The sequence below is a fragment of the Rhinoderma darwinii genome, chromosome 3 (assembly GCF_050947455.1).
Source record: "Rhinoderma darwinii isolate aRhiDar2 chromosome 3, aRhiDar2.hap1, whole genome shotgun sequence".
NCBI lineage: Eukaryota > Metazoa > Chordata > Amphibia > Anura > Rhinodermatidae > Rhinoderma > Rhinoderma darwinii.
Window position 1 is genome coordinate 149,725,834 of NC_134689.1, and position 7,288 is coordinate 149,733,121.

Below are 7,288 nucleotides of genomic sequence, written 5' to 3' on the forward strand. Positions count from 1 at the left end.
TGAGAGTTTAATCGAACCCACAAATGTAATGCTCCAGATTTTCAACTAGCTCAAAGGAAGGTTAGTTTTGTAGCTCCTCTAAACAGCAAAACTGTTTACAGCGGTGCTAACATAATTGCACAAGGGTTTTCAAGTGTTTTCTAATCACCCATTAGCATTCTAACACAGTTAGCAAACACAATGTACCATTAGAACACTGGAGTGATGGTTGCTGGAAATGGGCCTCTATACACCTATGTAGATATTGCATTAAAAAACAGACGTTTGCAGCTAGAATAGTCATTTAGCACATTAACAATGTATAGAGTGTATTTCTGATTAATTTAATGTTATCTTCATTGAAAAAAACTGTGCTTTTCTTGCAAAAATAAGGAAATTTCTAAGTGACCCTAATCTTTTGAACGGTAGTGTATATATATATATATATATATATATATATATATATATATATATACACACACACACAATCCAAGGGATTTTTATTGGTGACACGGAAGATGTCTTAGCGATAGTCCAGTTCTGTCCAAACGCTTGCCAGCATATTCTCGGATAAGGATTCCACTGTTTCATTGACGCGTGGTCTCAGGTTGTTCAGATCCTGTGGCTGGGGTAGCAGATACACTGAGTCTGCTTGATGTAGCCCCACAAAAAGAAGTCGCAGGGTGTTAGATCTGGTGATCGTGGATGTCAGCGCATGATCGGTGAATCGGCGCGACCGATCCAAAATTCTGGTAGAGTTACATTAAGGTACCGGCGAACATCCAAATCGAAATGTGGAGGTGCACCATTGTGCTGATAGACTACATTTGGCAGATCTTTCTTTATCTGTTGCGTAAGCCATTCCTTTAACATGTCCAGGTAGGAGTGACCAGTGACAGTATCCTCGGCAAAAAACAAGGGACCATAGACTTGCGCCTGCTCACTGCACAGGACACATTTACATTGGGTGATTCCCTCATGTGCTCGATAAAGGCACATGGCTTTTCTGAGCCCCAAATTCTAACGTTGTTGCGATTGACCTTCCCACTGAGTAGAAAGGTAGCCTCATTGCTGAACACCAGCCTGTCAGCGAACTCGTCCTCATTCAATCGGACCTGCAAGTCAATGCAAAAGTCACGGTGTTTCGGTTTGTCGTCTGGTTTCAGCTTCTGAAGATGTAATCTATATGGCTTACAATGCAGATATTTTCGTAAGATACCCCATACCATGGTTTGTGGCACCCGTAGTTTCATACTAGTCAGCCTGGTCGACTTTCTAAGACTACGCCCGTACATGGTTTGAATCCTGTTCACTGTCTCTTCCGAAGTCTTTGGGTGGTCTGGACTTTTCCCATGACATTAACACCAAGTGTTTTCAAATTGCTTCACCCATTGCGAAATGCAGTTTCTATGCGGAGCACATTTACCAAATTTATTCTGAAAGTTTCGCTATACTGTCACAACAGACCCCATTCTTGCAAATTCCAACACGCAAAAAGCTTTTTTTCTTGCTTCGTCGCCATATTATGTCACACTATGTAAGCAAATTTCGAATTTGGGTCTTGAAAATGAAATCTGTGCTGTGATTGGTTGCTATGGGCAACTAAGCCAGCTATGCTTTGATTTTCAGTCACTGGCCATTTACCACTGATGTTACTTTAACTACAGGCCTTTACTTTTGCACCAGCCTTTTTGAATCACCCTGTATGTATGTATATATATATATATATATATATATATATATATATATATCCATATATATAGTGTAAAAAATAGACGCAGCACTCCAAAAGTAGTTTCAAAAATAGATAGTAGTTTATTTAACCCATGTACAAAAATAGCTATGTTTCAGTCCTCTCAACAGGACCTTTCTCAAGCACCTTGCTGCTTTAATTCTTCAAAGTGCTGCTTTTTCTATCTATCTATCTATCTATCTATCTATCTATCTATCTATCTATCTATCTATCTATCTATCTATCTATCTATCTATCTATCTATCTATCTATCTATCTATCTATCTATCTATATCTATATATATATATATATATATCTATATATATATATTTATAGTGGGTAGAAAAAAGGCAGCACTTCTAAAGAAAAAGTAGCGGGTGCTATGCGAGCCTGACCATAATCCATACAGTCCTGCAGATGCACCAAAGACGAAATGATCACAGCACTCCAAGAAATAGTTTCTCAAATAACTTGAGAAAGGTCCCGTCAGAGGACTGAAATGTAGCTGTCCTTTGACATGGAACAATAAACCACATTTTCTACTAGCAACTATTTCTTGGAGTGCTGCAATCATTTAGTCTTTGGTACGTGTGTGTATGTATATATATATATATATATATATATACAGGGGCGTAACTAGGAAAGACTGGGCCCCATAGCAAACTTTTGACTGGGGCCCCCCCTCCCCTGGGTGTCACACAACCCCCCCCCTCCTTGTAGATAATGGCTTTTTTACAGCCCCCCCTGTAGATAACGCCATACAGCCCCCCTGTAGATAGCGCCATACATCCCCCTGTAGATAACGGCATAGATCCCCCTGTAGATAACGCCATACAGCCCCCCTGTAGATAACACCATACAGCCCCCCCTGTAGATAGCGCCATACATCCGCCTGTAGATAACGGCATAGATCCCCCTGTAGATAGCGCCATACATCCCTCTGTAGATAACACCATAGAACCCCCTATAGATAACGCCATACAGCCCCCCTGTAGATAACGCCATACAGCCCCCCCCTGTAGGGAACGCCATACAGCCCCCCCCTGTAGGGAACGTCATACAGCCCCCCCTGTAGGGAACGCCATACAGCCCCCCCTGTAGGGAACGCTATACAGCCCCAACCCCCCCAAAAAATGCGACCTACAGTGTGAAAAGACAAAAGACATCTATCCCCTATCCACAGGATAGGGGATACATGTGTGATCGCTGGCAGCAATAGGGAGAACGGGGGACCTAAAGTCCCCTGAAGTTCTCCATGACTAACCTCTGACTTCCGGCGTCTGCGTAGCTCACTAAAAATGAAAGGAGCGCTGGTCACGCATGCGCACAAGCGTGACCGGCGCTCCATTCATTTCTACGGAGCTGCCGACACAGACTCTGGAAGTCCGAGGTTTGTGATGGAGAACTTCAGGGGACTTTCAGTCCCCCGTTCTCCCTATCGTTGCCAGCGATCACACATGTATCCCCTGTCCTGTGGATAGGGGATACATGTCTTTTCTTTAATGGCAGAGCGGGGAGATACCTCCCTGCACTGCCGTAGTGTTCAGTGGCGTCCCGCTGTAGCAGCCATAGCGGCTGCTAGCGGAGCCTCCGGCCATGGTGGGGGTCCGTGCAGGTGGGCGACACGGACCCCCTCATGCCGCGGGCCCTGTAGCGGCCGCTATGGCTGCTACCGCGGTAGTTACGCCACTGTATATATATATATATATATATATATATATACATATTGTATGTGCAGCCTGAGATTTACTAATACTTTCTAATATTTAGACAGCGTAAACTTAGACCAGGCAGTCACAAGATATGACAAATTTATCACAGTAGCGCACGCTGTATGATAAATTTGCGGCATTTTGCTAGACATGTTAGACACTTTTCACAGTCATATAGGCCATTAGCCAAGTTCTTAACATTCAGCAACAGCAGGATTTGCAACATTTCGGAGGAGGAGGGGGCAGCGCCACAACCCCTACCTTTAGCATGACACAGTGGGGCAGATTTACTAATGCTGTCTAAGATTTAGACAGTGTAAACTCACTGCAGTGAGAAGATGCACCAATTTTATACAGTCTGCATGTTTTAAGATAAATTTGGCGCAACTTGCTAGACACTTTTCCTTATACCACCTCTTGGCTGGCTGAGTTTACGCCATTTTTTTGTGGTAAACTTTTTAGTGCAATTTTGATGCATCTATGCATTTAAAGAGGCTCTGTCACCACATTATAAGTGCCCTATCTCCTTCATAAGATGAGATGGACGCTGTAATGTAGGTGACAACAGTGTTTTTTATTTAGAAAAACGATCTATTTTCACCAAGTTATGAGCAATATTAGCTTTATGCTAATTACTTTCTTAATGGACAATTGGGCATGTTTTTACTTTTGACCAAGTGGGCATTGTAAAGAGAAGTGTATGACGCTGACCAATCAGCGTCATACACTTCTCTCCATTCATGTACTCAGACATCGTGATCTTGCGAGATCATGATGTGCAGTCACTTACTTCCAGCCAGGACAGGATGTCTATTCACAATCCCGACACTTCGGTAACGTTTGTGTGGTACTTACAGCACAGCAAGCATAATCTCGCGAGATCACGCTGTGAATGACAGCTTACAGCGAGATTACGCTTGCTGTGCTGTAAGTACCACACAAACGTTACCGAAGTGTCTGGATTGTGAATAGACATCCTGTCCTGGCTGGAAAGAATGTCTATTCACTGTCAAGACACTTCAGTAACGTTAATGTGTGTGTATGTGACAACACATAGTGAACGCAGGATCACTATGAGCAGAGTAAATGAATTGAGAGAAGTGTATGACACTGATTGGTCAGCGTCATACACTTCTCTTTACAACGCCCACTTGGTAAAAGCCTCATCCACTTTTTGCTATACACAACTTTTCATCTAGGCAACGATGCCTTGACAGGCAAGGCGAGAAAATGCTTTTAAACAGTTAATAATCGTCTGATCTGGGGTCTGTTAGAATAAGTAAAAAAGGCAGAATCTGATGGGGAGACAGGTATTTTATCACCAGGACCCTGCAATGTAATAAATTAATTAATAAATATGTATATGCACTCAGACCTAATGTACAGAGCTGGTATATTTAGACACATGGTGATGACTATACCAGAGAGTTTCAGTTACGTCTAGAGTTAAAGGGAATCTGTCACCAGCATTTCACCTATTAAACCAGAAATACCTGGAGGTAGTGGGTGAAAAATCATTTCTATATAACCTATAATTGTCTTCTTAGTCGGCTCTGTAGCTTTAGTATTCAGTATTTTAGTGTTCCCACACATATGCTAATGAGCATAAAAGAGTCATATCTTTGTTTGAAAAGAGTCATATCTTCATTCGTCAAGTCTTTCCGAGTTTACCCCCGTCTCCTTACTTTTGATTGACAGCTCCTCGACTTCCCCCAACACACAAAATCCTGCGTTTGTACATTGATGACCTATTCTGGGGTGTGTGCACAAAGGGACACCGGATTATTACGACATAAGGCGCAAAATGTTTGCAGACCGTTATTTACAGTCAGAGGAGTTTAGGAGAGGGGATAATAGCAATGAACTTTTGATAATGTCACGTTGGGTTAGTGGACCCACTGGGCCGTATCGTCTTGGCGGTAAGGCAGCTGGCCAACAGGACGCAGGTCAAAGTCTATAGTTCGTATAGGGTACCTGTGGCTGCTCGGACAGTAGCAAGGCAGGCTTGGTAGGAACTTGGCAGCAGGTGGACGTCAGGCGCGGAGAAGCAAGACAGGCGTGGAATACAGCACAGCACGGCACTAGATCAGGATACAAGTATAGGATACAGGAACAGGAACACTGGGAGAAGGAAACACTAGGGGGCCATATGCAAGACAGACTAGGAATACACAACAAAGCTCAGGCATAGAACTAGGGGGCTGGACCCCTCTTATAGTCCTGAGTACTCACGGGTCAAGGTTCATGAACGAGGTCCGGTGCGCGCGCTGCCCCTTTAAGAGCGGGCACGAGCGTGCGCGCGCGCCTTACGGGATCTGGCTGTGGTGAGTAGACGCGAGTGCTGGCTTCTCCTGAGGAGGAGGCTGGAGCCAGCGTTTGCCGACTTGTGGCTGTGGCTGTCAGGGGGAGAAAGGAGCTGACAGCCCGCAGCCACGGACATTACAGTATCCCCCCTCTTACGCCCCCTCTTCTTGGGACCAGAGCGAGAGAGAAACTTTTTCAGAAGAGCAGGAGCATTGAGGTTCTCCTCTGGCTCCCAAGACCTCTCTTCAGGGCCATATCCCCTTTAATCCACCAAATAAAAGGTCTTTCCTCTCACTCTTTTTGAGTCTAGGATCTCTCTAACCTCAAAGGTGTCTGAAGGCCCGCTGGCGACAACCACAGGGCTAGGAGTCTTGGTGTAGCATTTCAGGACCACTGGCTTCAGGAGGGATACATGGAAGGAGTGGGGGATCTTGAGGGTAGGAGGCAGCCGAAGCATATAGGCGACAGGGTTGATCTGTTGTAGGATCTCGAATGGTCCGTGGAACCTGGGAGCAAACTTGCATGACGGCACCCTTAGTCGAATGTTCCTGGAGGACAGCCAAACCTTTGTGCCAGGAAGAAACTGAGGCGGTTCTCTTCTCCTTGTGTCCGCCCTCTGTTTCATACAGTCAACTGCCAGCAGGATAAGGGAAAGAGTCTGCCGCCAAATCTGTAGAAAGTCCCTAAAGGCTGCGTCAGCAGCTGGTACCTTGTATGAATCAGGAACCGGGAGAGGTATTCGTGGGTGTTGGCCAAGGACTATGAAGAACGGAGTGTTCCTTGTGGACTCGCTGGTATGATTGTTGTAGGAGAATTCACACCAAGGAAGCAACTGCACCCAGTCATCAAGCTGCCTAGAGACGAAGTGACGCAGGTAGTTCTCCAAGATTTGATTGATCCTATCGACCTGTCCATTGGACTGAGGATGGTAGGCCGAGGAAAAGTCCAACTTCACACCTAGAAGTCCGCAGAGGGCTCTCCAGAACCTCGAGGTGAACTGAACCCCCCGATCAGACACAATATGCTGCGGCAAGCCGTGCAAGCGAAAGATGTGTTTTCATAAACAGCTTGGTCGGTCAGAGGAACGAAGTGGGCCATTTTCTAAAATAGATCCACCACCACCCAGACAGCACTGCATCCGGCAGGGAGAGGCAAGTCTATAGCTATATGCTGCCAGGGAGCATCAGCCACAGGCAATGGCTGGAGTGAGCGACCTTGTTAGCTGCACACACAGAACAGGAGGAAAAAAAGTCCATAACATCTTTGGGCAGCGTGGGCCACCAGAAATGACGGGCAATCAAATCCCGGTTCTTACGGATCCCCGAGTGACCTGCCAGTCTAGAGGCGTTTCCCCAGCGGAGGACTTTTCTTTGGTCAGCCATGCGCACAAAAGTCCTCCCTGGAGGGATGTTCCCAACTTGCAGTGGATTATTGACTGAGACAATACAGGACGGTTCGATAATGTTCTGGGGCATCTCCATGGTGTCTTCTGTCTCAAAAGACCTGGACAAGGCATCGGCCCTCACATTCTTGTCAGCCGGGTGATAATGGAGCTCAAAC